We start from the raw sequence: 17,931 nt of genomic DNA on the forward strand, positions 1-17,931 counted from the left end.
AGGGGCTCGGCTCCCGGGGGGCCGCGCGGGCCAGACCCCCAGGGCTCGTGGCGACTTTTGTCCTCGGGTGCTGGTGCCAAGGCCCCCGTGGGGAGCGCGCACCACGTGTTCACTTGTTGAACTTCGCGGAGCCAGGCCCGGGGCGGGGGAACCCCTGCGGCCGGTCCCCACCCCTAGGGAGAAGCGATGGAGTGGGCCGTGCCGGCCGATAGGAGCCCTCGGGACCCCTTCCCCGGTCCTAGGGGTACGCGGGGGGGGGCGGTGTTTCCCAGGAGGTGGGGATTCCAGGGCTGCCCTGGAATCGGGGGTCGGTGTGTTCAGGCAGAGGGAAGAGAGGGACCGACCGGAGGGGACAGGATGGGGGCTCCAGGGAGGGGAGAGGAGGGCAGGGCAGACCCTGTACGGGCTGGAGGCTGAGAGGATTCCCAGACTGGGATCCTGGGATCAGATTCGGGTCCGCAGGGATGACGGCCGACCCCGGGGCCGTGGATGACGGTGTAAGGCTGAGCCTGTGGAGGGAGGTGACCGAGGAGGGAAGCGAACCGAGAATTAAGCCGTTTCCTGCTGCGCCCGAGCTGAGGGGCGGGGTCAGGCTGAGACTGGGCAGTCAGCGGGGGACCGCCTGGGAAGGGCAGGAGAGTCTGGGTGGCAAGTGTGGCTGGAGGCTGATTCTCCACCCTCCCCTCCCCCCCAGCCCCCGCCGTGTGCCGGCTCTGTGCCCGCACCACACTCTAACACCTTGGGGTGCGTCCAGCAAACAGGCAGTGGGGGGTGTGAAGTGACAAGACAAAAAGGCACATTGCCTGGTGTGGACTGAGAGTTTGGGGTGAAGGGAACAAGATCAGTGCCTGGTTCAAGGAGCCCTGAGCCACTGAGTGACTCATGACTGACCCATGGCAGTGAAACGCAGGGCCAGAGAGCAGTTCACAAGCCACTGGCACAGGCCAGGCCGGAGTCTCGGAGGCGGTGGCGGGGGGAAGGGACCAGACAGGCATGAGCTCTTGGGGCTGCAAAGCACACCACTTGGACAGTAACCGTTGGGGTCAAGGTGAGATGTCTCAGGGTCTCAGGCTTCCAGCACCCCAGTTGGGGGGAGGGCTGTCTATAACCCGGCTGGGGAAACACGGAAAGGCTAAGAACTGGGTTACTGACATCCCAGTGTGGTCATGGGCCAGTCGGGGCGAGACAGCGCTCTCTGGATGCTAGAGGGAGGGGGCGGGAGTCTCTGGCCCCTATGAGAATCTGGTGCAAAGCACTGGTGGTTTGTTCTAGAAAGGTGCACACTGGAGATGCCTGACACCGCTTCGAGGGGCCCACAGTCACCTCCACCCTCCGCTGCCCTCGGCGCACCCACCACAGGCCCCAGTGAGTAGAAAGGTGGTGTGGGAAGGAAAAGGGAGCAGCGCTGTGCGCAGAAGGGACAGTCCTGTGCCTGCCCCCCCCCCAAATGAATTTGAGTATTTATTTCATCAGCGGGTCCGGCCTCCCAGCAAACACGCAGAATTTAGTTTCTGCTTGTTAGCTGCCACTTTGAGCACTGCAGGGACAGGTGGAATCCTACTTCTAAAATGTCACCACACCGTGCACGGATTTCGCCTGGCCCACCTGTTTCCCGCAGAAGTACTCCCTGCAGGCAGCTGACTCCTGGCCGGAAGAGCTGGGCGATACGGGACAGTCGGGTGCCCGGAGTTTTGTAAGAATCGGTTGTATAAAAACAGAATGGCCTTCTAAATGCGGGTGGTACTTGTTCACCAAGACACCCGTGCCACGCGCCATGTCTCCGTCGTGTTAATAATCGCCCCCTTTTCTGCGGAGACACAAGATGTGCATTCACACACGCCTTCTTCCTCACGCCTTTTGGGCTTGGAGAAAACGCTGATCTCTTATTAAACACGGCTTGGAAGATGATTTTAAATGACTGTGTCCGTTGTGATGCCCCAAATAACGATCAAAGATGGACGTAACGACTGGGGATTAATTTGGCTTTTTTTCAGGGCTACACGAAGGAGGGGCAATGATCTAAGCCCCCGGAACTCTCCCTCCCTCCTGGCCTGGGCCCCGTGGATTTCCGACAGCATTCTCGCGGGGGTGGTCCAGCCAAAACCGCTTTCCAGACCCCTGCGCAGGGCAGCAAACGCAATATTCTCTTGAAGATCGGGTTTCACAGGATGCACACGTGTGATCTCAGCTTCTGTCCTCACCAACTCCGCCCCCCTCTTCTCCGCGCGTTGCGCAGGTAGAGGCCACGCCAGCGCTCTGCAAACATTTTACATTTGGGGAATAAGTACGAAAATCAGATGACACGCAGCTGCCCCTCAGAAAGAAAACCATCTGATTTGCATTCAAAGTTTGGCTTCCAAAGAGGTCAGTTCCTTATAAGTTTAATTAAGGACAGGAACAAAGGTTTCACGGGCGCGTGCCACATTCCCGGCCGGTGCTGGGCCCCACGCCACCGTGCTCGCGGTCCACCGCCGTGACGCATGCGCCGTTCTTGCCGTCTTCCCCGCAGGTGCGCAGGCGGTGGGCAGTGCACACAGATGTCACGTATCCTAACACTTCAGCTGAGACAAACCAAAGAGCCTTGGACGCCGTGAGATGTGAGGACGGATGAGCGTTTGCACAGTGGAATCCGGCCGAGCAAGCAAAACGGGGCGACGGAGCAGAGGGGTCTCAAGAATGTTAGGTTGAGAGACAAGAGTACACACGAGCGGAGCCACTTAGTTCAAGTTCAAGAACAGGTGGACTCTTGGCGACCATGAGACTGGGTCCCCCCAGGGGAGAGGGACTGGCCTGGGCACGGGGCACCGGGAAGCCCCACGTGCCGGTGTGGGTGGTAGTCAGGCAGGTATAGACCCAGCCTGCCGAGGATTCGCGCATCTTCCTGGGTATCACGTATCCCTCCGCAAAGTCTCAGGGAAAAGAGAGTAAATCGATGGCCCCTGCAGGCAGGACAATTTGAGCTCCTTCCCTCGCGGCTTTGGGGTTCCGTTCCTCTCGCGCACCCCAGCCCGGCTCTTCGAGCTTCGAACGGGGTTTCAAAGCTGCACGCTTTCCCCTCCCGCCCTTCCATGGAACTAAAAAGAAGGGCTTGTCTTTCAAAAACCGAAAAACAGCCCTTAGCTCTTCGGAGGAGGAAAGGGAACTCATCCAAGGGCGTCTGGAGCCTGTGAAACATTTTCTCGTGTTGCTCATTTGCAAACCTCCTCGCAGTCGTGGGAGAGTCAGAGCGTGTTGGGAAGCGAGTGCAGGAAATCGTTACTTCACCGGAGAAAGTGCCGTCTGCCCCAGGTCCGGGCCGCAGCGTCGCCTCCAATGGGCCCTGCACACCGCCCCTAAAGTTGCCCTTTGGAGGTGTGGTTCCGCCCGTCTGCTAATGGACAGATCTGGCTACAGAAACGGGTGATGTTGGCGGTGAAGGCCAGGAGCGGGAAAAGATGACCACCCTTGCCTGGAACTGAAAACCTGCTGCGGCACCGCTTTCTCCCACACCGCAGGGGACTGAAACCCGAGTCACCGGCAGCCCTGATCAGCAGGCTGCCTGTTACTTGGTGATTTTGGAAACATCAGCAAAGTTTGAAACAGGGGAAGTCGGATTTCCATTTATTAGCAACTCCTCTGAGTTTTCATTTTGCATAGTAGGCAAATTAAACTACATAGGCACTTTGTTCCTGAAAACGGTTTATAGAGAAGGCGAGAGGCTGGCACCGAGTTAGTGATTCCTTCCGGGGAGGAGGACTGGTAAGGCCCCCTCAAGAAAGACTTCCCCCAAGCTTTTAGGGAGCAGGCTCCTTGAAAACTGCCAGCACCATTGGGTGGGAGAACGGAGCCCAGGCCAATCAGACATTCACACCTTAGTCTGAATTTCTTTCACTATTAACTTGCCTTATCTATCATCTGTCTGCACAATAAAAGGCTTTGCTTTCCTCCTCGACCTAACTTGGGAGCAGTGAGGGGATGACAGCCATGCTTTGGATGGTGGGGGGATGGTGAAGGGCGGGGGGCACCAACTGCTTCCTCCGCTACTGGATGGAGACGACTCGGCCACCACAGCCCATCATGAGAGCATCGTTAGAGCTGGGAAAGACAGTGGTATAGGGCAGGGTCTGTGAGGGGCCAGACAGTGGGTATTTTAAATCCTGTAGCCCACACTGCCTGTCACCACCCCTCAACTCTGCTGTGGTTGCCTGGAGGCAGGGACGATACCTCAGCAAATGTGCGTGGCTGCGTTCCAATAAAACTTTATTTATGTGCACAGAAATTTACATTTCATATCATTTTCACCTGTCACAAAAGAGTCTTCTTTCGATCTTTTTTTTTCCAAAACATTTTAAAAATGCAAATCCATTCTTAGCTCACAGGCATACCGAAACAGGCATTGGGCCAGAGTCAGGAGCGGACTGGGTTAAAGCCCAAACTTCCACTTACTGTGCATTTTTACCAGAAAGCCCTAACAGTGGTAATGGTGATGGTCCCGCCCAAGATCACTGTCTACAAGAGGGCCAGGATTCATTCAGATCCTGTTGTTCTGAGCTCTGAGGAAGTACACAACCCCCTCCTCCTGTTTCAGATGCCTCTTCAACTTAGCACCTCCGAGAGTGGGAGGTAACAATCCCACTTCTTACGTACTTTGTTCTATGAAACTTTCCGTGCTATTATATAAGGTGGAAGTATATTGCAACAGAGCCTGTGTTTTTGGAAAATAGGAACCACCTAAATGTGCATCCGTGATTACATAAACCACAGCGGAGCCCGGCCGCCGGGCACAACAGCCCGCCGAGAGCGCGGGGCGTCTTCCTGGTGTGTGTGTCAGGCGTGGGGCGGTTTTGAGCGGAAAAGCGTGATCCCAGACCGTGGGCCACGCTCAGCAGAACCGAGCCCTGCCCCGCGGAGCCTGCGCTCCAGAGGCAAGGGGCCTGAATCAGCAATCTGTGAACCCGCATCCCCACGTGTGCACGTTTTACAGACACGTGGGTACACGCGAACGTCTTCCATGGACACGTACGCCTTGACGGAAGCCCACCTTTTCCTCTCCACACACTCTGTCAAAGGGAAACGACGAATGTGAACTTTGCCTTTCTATCTGTCAGTGCAAAAAATAACAGGGGGCCTGGGGGCTCCGTCGGCTGAGCGTCCGACCTCAGCTCAGGTCAGGATCTCACAGTTTGTGGGTTCAGGCCCCGCGTCGGGCTCTGTGCTGACGGCTCAGAGCCTGGAGCCTGCCTTGGATTCTGTGTCTCCCTCGCTCTCTGCCCCTCCCTCTGCTCACGCTCTGTCTCGCTCTCTCTCAAAAATGAACGTTAAAAAATTTTTTAATAAATAAATAAACAAATAACAAACGGTTGTTTACGTGGAGTGTGGAGAACTGATCGCAGGACTAGTTAGAAGAGGTCGTGACTGAGAAAACGGATCCTCAGAGCAAGAGCATCAGTTAAAAACAGTGCCATGGATCAGTGATGCCACGGGTTCCTGCTCAAGGGGTAAAGCGTGTTCCGGAATCATCCACCGGCCACGCCTCCCGCAGTTCGTGACTGACAGAGAGCAGAGGCTGAGCAGCCCAGAGGCAGTGATGCTCTTGAACCAGGAGGGTTCAAACGTGAAGGTCCACAGCGTCTGGCTAATTATCTTAAGACTGTCAAAATTTCAAACTGAAGAGAGTCAGTAAAATGCAAGGCCTGGAAAGACTGTTGAATCATCAGTGCTATTTCAGCGTTTAGTGTCAAGAACTAGTAAAAAACGGAGCTGCGTGGCGTTTCCCCAGGAGCGCCACGGCAGCCGAGCGCCGGCCCTTGCTGCAGAGTCCCCTCAACACACCTGCTGCTGAAGACAGTTTTCGGCAACTGAGTGTCATAGTTTCCGTGTAATCTGAAAGCAGGATCCAAAACGGGAGCCTTTGTTCCAGAAGCTTCGCACGCGTAGTGATACTCGGTGAGTAATGGAGGGGTCAGAAAAGCCCGCCCCCTGCCAGATGACAGGTGAACAGACTAACAAAACGTGGTCAATCCCCACGTGTGCCCCGGAGACTCTGACCCGGAGCCACTGCGCGGATGAACCCTGAGGACGTCACGCACTGAAATGAGCCCGACACGGAAGGACAGGCTGTGTGATTCCACTTGTATGACACGAGGACAAACCTGGTGGGAGTCCCCGGAGGAGCCACAGTCATAGAGGCGCAAAGTAGAATGGCCGTCACCAGGCGCTGCAGGGGCGGGGCGCTGAGAGCTCAGCAGGGACAGACTTCGGGTGGGCAAGATGGAGGGTCGTGGGAACGGAGGGTGGCGCTGGTTGCACAGCAGACTGAAAGGACCAAATGCCGGGGGGGCTGTCCACATTGCAGTGGTGGCAACAGGGCGCCTGGGGGGCTCAGTTGGTTAAGCATCAGGTCATGATCTCACAGGTTCAAGGGTTTGAGCCCCACGTTGGGCTCTGTGCTGGCATCCGGCAGCCTGCTTGGGATTCTCGCTCTCTCCCTCTCTCTCTGCCCCTCCCCTGATCGGGCTCTGTCTCTCTCAAGATAAATAAATCAACTTAAAAAAATGGTTGCAACAGTAAATTTTATCTTATGTATATATTATCACAAATTTAAAAAAATCTTAACCACAATTTTTATTTTTATTTATTTATTTAAAGTTGTTTTTAAATGTTTATTTTTGAGAGAGAGAGAGAGAGAGACGGAGTGTGAGCGGGGGAGGGGCAAAGAGAGAGGGAGACACAGAATCCAAAGCAGCACAGAGCCCTACACGAGGCTCAAACTCAGGAAGCTGAGATCATGACCTGAGCCGAAACCAAGAGTCAGACGCTTAACTGATGGAGTCACCCAGGTGCTCCCACAATCTTTTTTTTTAATCCTGCAGGTCTAAGACCTACAGTAAATCAAGCCCTCGAACTAAAGGTAATTTTATTTTATTTTTTTGATTAAAAATTATTTTTAAATTTATTTTTGAGAGACAGAGAAAGACAGCGTGAGCAGGGGAGGGTCAGAGAGAGAGGGAGACACAGAATCTGAATCTGGCTCCAGGCTCTGAGCTAGCTGTCAGCACAGAGCCCGACGCGGGGCTTGAACCCACAAACCGTGAGATCATGACCTGAGCCAAAGCCAGATGCTCAGCTGACTGAGCCACCCAGGACCCCCTAAAGGTAATTTTAATAAACCAAGAAAGAGAGCATTGGAGTGGGGGCGAGACTCGGCCCTTCCCACGGAAGAGGGGTAGCGGGGAAGAGAGACGGGTAAACAGAGCTCACAAAGAAGGAAAGGCAGAGAGCAAGACATGTGTCGGGGGCAGCAAAGGGGTCACTAGAGGGCCAGCCCGTGACAAAGAAAGAACTGAAGATGGAGGCACCAGCGAGTAGGGCCTGGAGGAGGAAGATGGAGGTGGGGCAGGGGCCTCACTTAGGCAAGTCCCCTCAGCCTCCCCGGAGCACCCCAGCGGACCCCCTCGGAGGACCCCGCTGTCTTGTCTGTGCTCCCTGACAGACAGACCACTTCATCTGTGCCTTCGCACTCCACGTGGGGGCCTTGCACACACCAAGAGTTGTGTCCGCTGAATCAATGAGTGAATGGGTGAATGAAAGAATGAGTCAGTGATTCAATGAATGAATGGCTGAGTGAGTGAATGAATCAGTAAGTCCATGAATGAGTGAATGAGTGAGTGAATGAGTGAGTGAGTGAATGAAAGGCAGTGCTTGCCAGCAGCGGACGGGGCTAATGGTTGCCTGAGACTATCATGGCCGCTTGGGGCTCGGGGGTGTCTGCACCCCGAAGGAAAGATCTTCTCACGGACGCACATTATTTACAGCTCGTCCTCACGCACTCAGCCCGAGGGACAGCCTCAGTGACGAAGGACACGAGGAGACAGTGTGGCGTGGGGATACTAGGGACCACGCTTCGCTGTCACCAGCCTCGCTCAGGGGGCCCTGCTGGGGAGGACAAGGGGGTGGCCGTGGGGAGCTGGGCTCTAGCCTCGAGGCAGAGGCTGAAGGTTCAGACGGCCCAGCGCTTCTCGGTGGGTCCCCTGGCATGTCCTGAAGGCGCAGGTCCCGGCAGAGGGGGGCCGGGCTGGGCCCCGGACTCTGCATTTCCAAGCCCGGGGCCCAGAGGCGGGGCTCTTCGGCCACAGTGTCCCCCTGGCTTCTGGAGTAGGAAGTGACCCTCCGGGGACTCCAGCTGCTCTCTCGGCAGCACCGGTGTCTACGGCGCTGGGGAGAACGACCTCACGGCGTCAGCCGCCTGGAGGTGACGCACGGCACCCCACCCGCCACGAGGCGGCAAGGGGAGAGCCAAGGGACCAGGCCTGCGCCAGGAAGGCCGCGCTCACCACGTAAGTTAGCCAATGACGGGTTTCAAATAACTAAACCATGTGCGGGCCACTCTCCTTCCCCCCACCCTTTCTGTGACCAGGAGACCCGGGGGGAGCCGGGCGGCAGTGGGACAGGGAGGTGCAGACCATGACAGGGCGTCCTCTGGGCCAGAAGAGGGCACAAAGGTCACGGTGAGGGTCTGGGCAGTTTGTCCCCACAACCGACGTGTAAAGGTCTCCTTTGAAATCCAGCTCATTTAAAAAAAATTTTTTTTAATGTTTATTTATTTATTTTCAGAGAGAAAGAGGGGAGTAGTGGGGGGGGAGAGTAGAAAGAGAAAAAGAGAAAGAGAGAGAGAGAGAGAGAGAAAATCCAGGCAGGCTCCACACTGCCAGCACAGAGCCGGACGCAGGACTTGAACTCACAAATTGTGAGATGGTGACCTGACTGAACTCAGGAGTTGGACGCTTGACCGACTGAGCCCCCCAAGGGCCCCCCCAGCTCCTCGTTTTAGTAAAGAAAGGAGAGTTACCACATGAGGCTCAAAGGACAGGCAAGGGGGCTCCCCCATCCTGACCCCCTGACCCCCGCACCGGCCACTTTCCTACCCCCTTCCTGATGCCTTTCTCAGCTGGCCCAGACGTCCCCGCCCGTCCCCACAATCCACTATGGGTGACTGCTGGCTGTGTGGCTTGAACTGTTTCCCCAAGAAACATGTGCGGAGTGTCCCCATCCCCAAGAATGTGACCTTATTTGGAATGGGGTCGTTGCAGATGTGATCAGTTCAGGTAAGTCACGGTGCGGCCTCGCAGAGCCATGGAGATGGAGGCGGGTCCCAGAGCCAGGATGCACCAAGGGCTCCCGGGACACAAAGTTCAGAGAGCAGCCAGGCAGAGATTCCGCGAGTCTCCGGAGACAGCTCTGCCCTGCCGACCCCTTGATTTTGGCCTTGTGGCCTCCAGACGGGGGCAGGACTGATGTCTGTGGTTTCAGGAGCCCGGCTGCCTACCTGGTTCGGGAGGGGCCAGGATGCCCGCCGCCCTCCCCAGGCGCAGGCTCCTCAGCCCACCCCATCCAGGTGGGGGTCTTGCCCGGAGGTCTCCCTGGGCCGCTCCCCCTGGGTGCTGTCATTCGTCCCCACGGTTCTCGGAGCCCCTCTGTGCTGGGGCTCTGGCCCAGACACCCTCCCATGCCTGAAACTTAGGGCAGTTTCTTCCCTGAAAGCCCCCCCCCCCCCACAGTCCAGCCCTCACTCGCCCCCAGCACGGTCTGGGCTGAGCAGCGGGTACCAAGGGGGCCGGTGCCCGGAAGCTGACCGTTGCGCCCGTGCCAGGCTGGTGGGCCCCACTTGCCCCTGGGCCTGGTGACGTGCAGAGGCGTTGCGGAGTGGGGTCTGGCCACAACCAGCCCCCAGGCAGTAGAGGGCCGCCCAGGGACACCACGCGCATTTGGAGGAGGACACCAAGGCCTGCGGCACTCAGTGAATTCCCCCAGCCGACGGGCAGGGGTCCGGGGTCACCCGCGGCCGCGCCCGGAGCCCCCTGAGGTCGCCCAGCCCTGCGCAGGAAGCCTGCGTCGGCGCCCGCCGTCTCTCAGCCGGGCCGGGGGAGGATCTAACCGGTGACCCCCAAGCTCATCACGGTCCTCCCTGCTGGGCCCGCTGCCCGAGGCCCCCACGGTCTTGCCTCCCAACCTCCCAGGGTCACCTCCTGCCTGCCCGGGTCCAATCACAACGGCTCAAATCAGTCACCCGCACACCCCAGGGCGCTCTTCCCACCTCGCCCAGCCGGCAGGCACCCTCTTGCCCCGGCACCCTGCTCCAGGTCACTTCTCCAGCCTCCCTCGTGGGCCGGGCTGGCCACGCCCACCTGGCGTCTGTCTCCCCATTCCCCGGATGTGCTTCTTGTCTAGTGCTTTCCTCACACACAGCTTATGTCCGAGAGACACAAGATCTCACACACACACACACACACACACACACACACACACACACACACACACAGTAGGTTGGCATGGTTAATGAGCCTGTGCCCACACACACGTCTTGGGTCCAGCACTGGCCTCTAGGCTCCAGATTCACCAACTCGGGGGTCAGCAAGCTACACCCGAGGCCCAATGCGGCTGTTCTGTGTGGCCCCAGAGCTTAGGATGGTTTTTACATTTTTACTTATACTTTTTCTTAATGTTTATTTATTATTTTGAGAGACAGACAGAGAGCAAGCAGGGGAGGGGCAGAGAGAGAGACACGGAACCAGAAGCAGGCTCCAGGCTCCGAGCTGTCAGCACAGAGCCCAACGCAGGGCTCACCCTCACGAACTGTGAGATCATGACCTGAGCCGAAGCCGGACACTTAACAGACTGAGCCCCCCAGGCGTCCCCAGTTTTTACACTTTTAAATGGCTAAACATCATCAATGGAAGACTAGTTCCTGGCAATTTTTTGCTCCTTTAAGGGTCAAATTCTTCGCCCCTATGGCAGATTTTAATGTAAGACTAGTCATTCTCCCTGGAGAGAGGAAGACATTTTTGATCTTTCTTGAATTCTGCTACTCGCTGGGAATACTACATTTGGAAATACTAGCAGGAACGTTTGCGAGACTGTTTCAGCTCGAGGTTGACTCGGTAGCAAGGGCCCAGGTGACCCCGGCGGTAGCAGAGGGGTGCGCTCCTCGCTGGATTTCAAACTCGGGCACCTCCACGAGCCTTTGGCCGCCTGTGCGTGTAGCTGCACCTTATTAATTTCAGGGACACATTAATTCATCTCCCCGTGAAACAGCCAAGAGCTTGCAAGGGGATCGCTGCCCTCTACCCTCTCCCCCCACCTTGCTCTGGCCTTCCAGAACCATCCAGGCTCCCACAGGCGCCGGCAGCCCTGTTTGGGGAGCTGTCAAATCTGGAGGCCAAGTCAATGAAAGGGCTGCTTGCATTTCCAGCGAAGTAGGCAAGTTCCAGATTTCAATGCTTATGTCTCGGGATGAACATCAAGACGGGATTGGACTTGGGGGGCGCCCGGGTGGCTCAGTCGGTTCAGCGTCTGACTTCAGCTCAAGTCATGATCTCAGGGTTCGTGGGTTCAAGCCCCACTTCGGGCTCCGTGCTGACAGCTCAGAGCCTGGAGCCTGTCTTCAGATTCTGTGTCTCCCTCTCTCTCTCTGACCCTCCCCTGCTCATGCTGTCTCTTTCTGTCTCTCAAAAATAAATTTAAAAAAAAAACATTAAAAAAACAGTCAAGGTCACCAAACACAAGTAATGTGGGAGAAACAATCACAGCCAGAAGGGGCCTAAGGAGGCAGGGTGGTGACTCAGTGTAATGTGAGATCCTGGATGGGCCAAAAAAGGACGCGAGGTGGCTACTCAGGAAATGTGAGTAAGGACTTCACTTAATAATAGTGTAGGGATACTGGTTCGTTAATTGTAACAAAATGTACTCAGACTAATGTTAAGATGTTAATACTAGAAGCTGAGTGTGGGGTATATGGGAACTCGGCACCATTTTTCAAATTTCTGTAAATCTAAAAGTGCAAAATGGAAAGTTTATTTTTAAAATACCATCATTGATTTTTTTCATTGATTTTTAAAGAGCCCTTGCATTTTTCCCACCTTTATTGCAAAATAAAGATTTTCAGGATGTTCAAAGCTCCTAAGGAGTTCGGCTGGGGAAAGTGTTATGAGTGAGACACGGCAGCCCCAAGATCCCTTCCAAACCAATCACCCGTTTTTAAAATCCTTTTGGACCAATGGTTCCTAATCTTCCTTAAAATTCACTCAGTCTGTTCTGGCTGAGTCAGAAGACAGGGGCAGTGTGAGCTCACCGCGGGGACAACAAGGGGAGCTGGAAAAGCTGCCTCGTGCAAAGAAAACGGGGTGGGGGACCGAGGCGCCCACTGCAAACCCGAGCCTGTCCCTGCACCCGGCCCCGCGGCCGGCAGGGGGCGCCCCCGGCACTAGATCCATTTCCCCTTCCGTGTAGTCGCTTGCGAAAATACCTAGTTTGATTAGCTTTTTGTTTTTTCGGTTTTTCAAGCCCAGAAAGGAGGGAGACTTGTTTACTTATGTCCTCTGACGACTGGCTGCCATGCACACAGACCCTGGGAAGGCCCGCATGTTTCCGTCTGTGTCGGCCCCCCCCCCCCGCCCCCCGCGCCCTCGCCACCTGGTGGAGCCCTAGCACGTGTGCACGGAATGAACGAGCAAAGGAACAAGAGGGACAGAAGTGACAACTCAAGACGGCTGTGACTCCCTAGCAGTTTCCTTTCCGGGCGAGGAGGCGGCGTGCACACAGACGGGGCGCGGGGCCGCGGAGGCTGCAGGGACGGAGAGGTGGACCCGCGGGGGGAGGGGGCGGGGGCTCCGGTCCCAGCAGCGCCTGGTGAGCAGACGTCTCTGGGGCAAAGCCTCGCGAGGAATCCTACTTAACCTTCAGCAGCCGCAGTAACATCTCGGGAAACCCCACCCCAGTTGACCTCAGCACTTCCTCCCGGTGAGGACGGCGTGTCAATTTCCAACCCCGGGTGTTCAATGTCAAGGCCATACCGCGGCCTCTTTATTATGTTCTAATATTTCTAGCAGCGGCTCTGCCTGCTTCGTGTTTCAGGGAAATTGCACATAGATGAGCGGTAATTTCTGGGTATGATAATAAGATCGAAGCAATTGCACTTGGGTCTCTGACTCGAGGTGGGGAGGTCACCTTCTATCTTGCAGTGATGGATGGTTCCAGGCTTGCCATTCCCTCCACCGTCCAAAGTCCAAGTATTTTAATTGACCAGCACATCTCTCTAGTGACAGACTAGGAAATGCTTCCTCCACTAGAAGCTGATTGATTAAAATGGGAAAGACGGAAAAAAAAAAAACCGGGGGAGGGAGAGGCTGTAATTTTCAGTTTGTCCAAAGTCATAGAATGTGCTTTCTTTTCAAAAAATGATTACTATTTATTTTCCCAGCAAGATAATGCTGACTCTCCTGCATGAACGTTCTTTGTTCTCACGAGTTATCTACTGACTTGGCAGAGGAATCCGGTAATAATTACTTGTCACAGGAACGCCACGTGGAAAGCCACGACTCAGGCGCGGACACAGATGTCCGACATGACTGTCAGCCCCGCTCTAGCGAAGCCCCGTTCATGTTTAAAACCAGGACAGCGGGTCTGACCCCAGCAGACCGCGCGGAGACCGCTTCCCGCAGCTCCCGTCTCTAAGTGGGAACTAAGATGCGGACACTTCATTCCGCATCTACTACCGTATTTTCTCTTCACCACACCCTTCCAGCTACCGATGCAGAAGGGGCTCCATTTTCCGCTTGCTGACACCATCCTCTGGCGCACACGCACCAGCCGAGGCACAGCCCACCCGCACCGCAGGCAGACCGCCGGCCCACACCCCTCGCACCCAGCCCCTCCCAGACCCGCTCCGCCCGCACCCACGCAGCGGTTCTCGGCTCCGGCGGCACAAGGCGTCCCCAGGAGAGCAGTCTGAGGGCAGGGACACCACGGTTCTATCTGACCGTAAGAGGGCTTGTCATTCCCAGGGCCACTCAGAGGCTCTCGTGTCCTTGGCGCCCCCGCCATTACACTAGTGCAGACGCCACAGTGCTCTTCGGGGGCGGGGGGAGGGGACTGCATCCCTAAATCCCAGGCTCTGGATGATGAGAGCTCAGTGGTTCTCAGCGGCGTGTGGCCCACGGGCCCCTGGGGGCCCCTGAAACTTTCAGGGGGTCTGTGAGGTCAAACCTGTTTTTGTAAGACCAAGATGTTACTTAGGGACTCGGTTCACAATGACATTCGCACTCACTCCGGGCGGCGGTGGGAGATGCCGGCGCCCGAGCCCTCGCGTCCTGCAGCACCGCGCTCTTCACGGCACTGGGCAAGGCCGACAGGCCACACTCACTGAGCGGTGGCCTCAGTGCGGCAGAAATGCCCCCCCCCTAAACCTCGGCCGCTGTAACATTCTGTGTGACACCACGGAGGCCGTCGGCCCGAGGAAAATACCACACGGAGGGGTCCCGGGCAGAACCAGACGCTGCTTCCATGGAGCATCGATGGCTTTTACTTGAGGCCCTGACGAACTGGTGACTCAGACTTGAGTATTTGGTCGACGTTTCCTTGAAACCGAATCAGGTGAGCTGCGCGGAGAGCACCTGACAATGTGCGCGGTCGGTGAGCCTCCGGGAGAAAACTGGGTCGGGGGGACTGGTCACCGCCACAAGCTCAGCAGCTCCCGGGCGATCCTGATGGAATCAGTGGCCATCTTTTTATCTTACACAATCATGGCGTGAGCCACTATTTGGAAGATCGGCGTATTTTCTTGGTCTTGGGGCGCCTGGGTGACTCAGTTAAGCATCCAACCTCAGCTCAGGCCATGATCTCACGGTGTGTGAGTTTGAGCCCCACATCGGGCTCTGTGCTGACAGCTCGGAGCCTGGAGCTGCTTCGGATCTGGTGTCTCCCTCTCTCTCTGCCCCTGCCCTGCTCGTGCTCGGTCTCTCTGTGTCTCAAAAATAAACATTAAAATTTTTTTTTTATATTCTCAGTCTTCATACCCCATACGGTAAGGATTAGCATGAACCCACATAAACAAAAGCTTCTCGGGGGTCCTCCACAATTTTTGATAATGTGAAGGGATCTTGAGCCCAAAGAGTTTGAGAGTTGGTGTTATAGTTAACAATCATCTGATAAGATCAGTAAACAAATTAAAAAGGAGGAAGGAATCTGTTTACCGCTCTGGGAACACGCCTCCCGTGGCCACTGCGCCGTGGACATCATGGCCATGTTCCCATCTGTAAACGGGAACTGACGGCTCCAGACGTTGCTGGGACTGTCATAACCGGGGCCGCAAGCGCCGCACCCAGCTCCTGGCAGAGCCGGGGACCGCGTCCAGGCCGAACCCCCACCGGGGCCGACTGCTCACTCCTGGTATCAAATGCTCAAAACTGGCAGAGCTGTTAACGGCGTTCCGCGTCAGCTAGCGTCTCCTCCGGGGCAGAGAGCCTCGGAAAGCCCACCGGCGGCAGCGGCCCTCCGGGAACAGCCCCCAGGGCGAGAGCCAGGCTCCTGACCCACGGCTCGTCTGCCCCGATGCGATGGACTTGCCTCCTTCTGATGGGCCGCAGGCAGGAAGCGCAGAGGAGAGGCCGGTGGGGCCGACTCGGGCCACAGGATGCACCTCCCAGTCCCAGCCCCCTGCGGCCTAGGAAGGAGGGCCTCTGCTCGTCAGACCCGGTTTTCTACGAGAAGCTAGAGATCTGGATTTCGAGTGCAGCCGCCAGATTCTAAACACTTCCCTTAAAACGCAGCCTCTGGTTCTGGTTCTCTAGACTGAGGTGCCCTCTCCTCTTTGGGGATCTTGAAACACATGCTGTGCCCGAACGCATCGGACTGTCCCAAAGGTCGGGTTCTCGAGTCTGGAAAAAGAAGGCAGAAACCCACAAAGAGAATTCTCAGCTTCGGGAGCCGCACGCCTGGGGAGGCCAGGGCCCTGCAGGAGCCGGAGGGGGCGAACGGGACCCGCGGCGCCAGGGGCAGACCCGCCCCCCCCGTGGCCGCGCGGACCGGCCCCGTTCCAGTCGCTGTGGCCCTGGGTCCGGGCCGGGTCATCACACCGGCAGACATGACGGGCAGCCGGGCGGCTCGTGGCTGCTGAGGCGCACCGTGGAGCGGGCATTCGGGGTGATCCGGGGCGTGTCCGTGGTGACGGGGGATGCCGTCCGTCACGAGGGCCTCGGGCTCACTGATCTCGTGTCCCCCAGCCCGGGACTGGGCGGCGTCGCAGTCAGAACGGAGGAGTGGCCTCCGTGGCCCATTCGCCGCAGTCCGGAGGGAGCAGCTAATGAAACAAATACCCAACTGCGTTCCGGTTCTGGACGTGCGGGGGTTTGCAGGAAGATGGAGTGGACCTAGGATGGGAAGGCCCGCGGAGGCCGGGGGTGTTCTGTCCTTGCCGTCCCGTCGGAGGCCCTGAAGTAGCCGTGACAGAAGACGGCTTCCCAGGATGAAACTCGCCCGGCATCTGGCCTCCCAGGGACGGGCTGTGCCCCGCGCTCCTGGCTTCGGGCTCCGGTCTGCCCACCGATTCCGCCTGAGAACGAGCGGCCGTCTGACGTCTCCGTGTCCCCTTGCCACGGGGCAGCCGGGCCGCTTGCTCGCGAATGGCCCGTGCCTGGAGCGCACGGGGGCGGCGGGCCGCGGCCGTGTGCTCTGACGGAGGAGCCGGCGCCGGCGACCGCGGGGCTGCTTGGACGCAGGCCCATTCGGAACGGGCTTCTCCTTCCGGGTCTCGGCTGGCTCGCCGGATGAATCCCCACAGGTCGCTGTGTCTGAGAGTCGTTCGGGTCGTTCGGGTCCTCCTGTTCCTGACTGACAGCCGGAACGGGGCAGTGTGGTGACCAGGGCCTCCTACGTCGCCGAAGGCATAAACGTGAGACTGTGAACCCTGAAACAATTCGGGGGGAAAGCGTACTTCCGCACGGTCCCAACTAATCAGAAAAGTGCACCTGTGCGGCTTCTCTGCAAAATCCCTGAAGGTCACACAGGCGATGGGGGCGGGACTGTGCTTGGGGGGGCTCCAGGGCTTGGTCCCAGGATGCCAGGGGCCGTGGTCCCAAGCCGCTCCTGACACCCCAGCTCTCGGGGCAAAGACACGAGTCACGGGGAGGCCTGGAGGTGAGGGAACTCAGCCCGGCGGCGGGGGCGGGGGTGAAATCCAGCAGCGAGACCTACTGTCCCCAGCGCTTCTCCTACGGGCTCAACGCAGAGGAGGGTTAACTTTCAAACACCACCTCTTCCCTCATAACTAAGTGTATCCTGCAAACAGGACTTTGAGAGACACGAGGGTGTTCAGAACAACAAGGGCCCCTCAAAGACGCATTCCAGGAAGCTGTGACTGTTGCAGAACACGACACGGGGGATCCGGGGTCACAGATGGACCCGGGCTTGCTGACCTTCCGTAACGAAAGCAGCTGGCCGTCTGGAGGGGCCCAACGTCCTCACGAGGGTCCGAGAAAGCCCCGGGGGGCGAGTGGTGGTGCTCGGTGGTGAGCTCTGAGCATACAGCGCACGGCCAGCAGCCGAGGGACCCAGGCGGCCGGCAGCCGGGACCCCGACTCTCCCTGGAGCCTGCAGGAGGCCGGCGGTCAGGCCAGTGTGGACTCGTGAGGCCCGTTCAGGGGCCCCGACTCTGATGGGCGCCTTGTGTTCTAAGCGGACAGTCTGTGGGAACTCGTCAGAGCAGCGCCGGGAGCTGGTTGACCCGTCTTACTAACGCTATGGCCCCTGGAGAACACATTTTCTCTCTGCCTCAGTGTCCCCAACGTCACGTATGATTCTTCCACACCACCTGCACGCATTTAAAGAACTCCAACACCCAGAACGGGGACTGTGGCGCCCACCAGGGTGGGCCCTCCGGGTGGGCCCTCCCCCTCCCAGCAGCATCGCCACGGCCCAGGTGCCCCCACCGCCCCCCGGGGCTCTGCCCCATCCTTCCCGGTACAAGGGAACCAGACACAGAGGCGCAAGGACCCCACCAGGGAAAGCAACCGAGAGGCTGTGTGGCGGGACCTCCTGGCGGGGTGGCGCCCGAGGAGGAGCGCCTGGCGGGGTGGCGCCCGAGGAGGAGCGCCTGGCGGGGTGGCGCCCGAGGAGGAGCGC

Source organism: Suricata suricatta, chromosome 10, assembly GCF_006229205.1.
Source record: "Suricata suricatta isolate VVHF042 chromosome 10, meerkat_22Aug2017_6uvM2_HiC, whole genome shotgun sequence".
Taxonomy (NCBI): Eukaryota; Metazoa; Chordata; class Mammalia; order Carnivora; family Herpestidae; genus Suricata; species Suricata suricatta.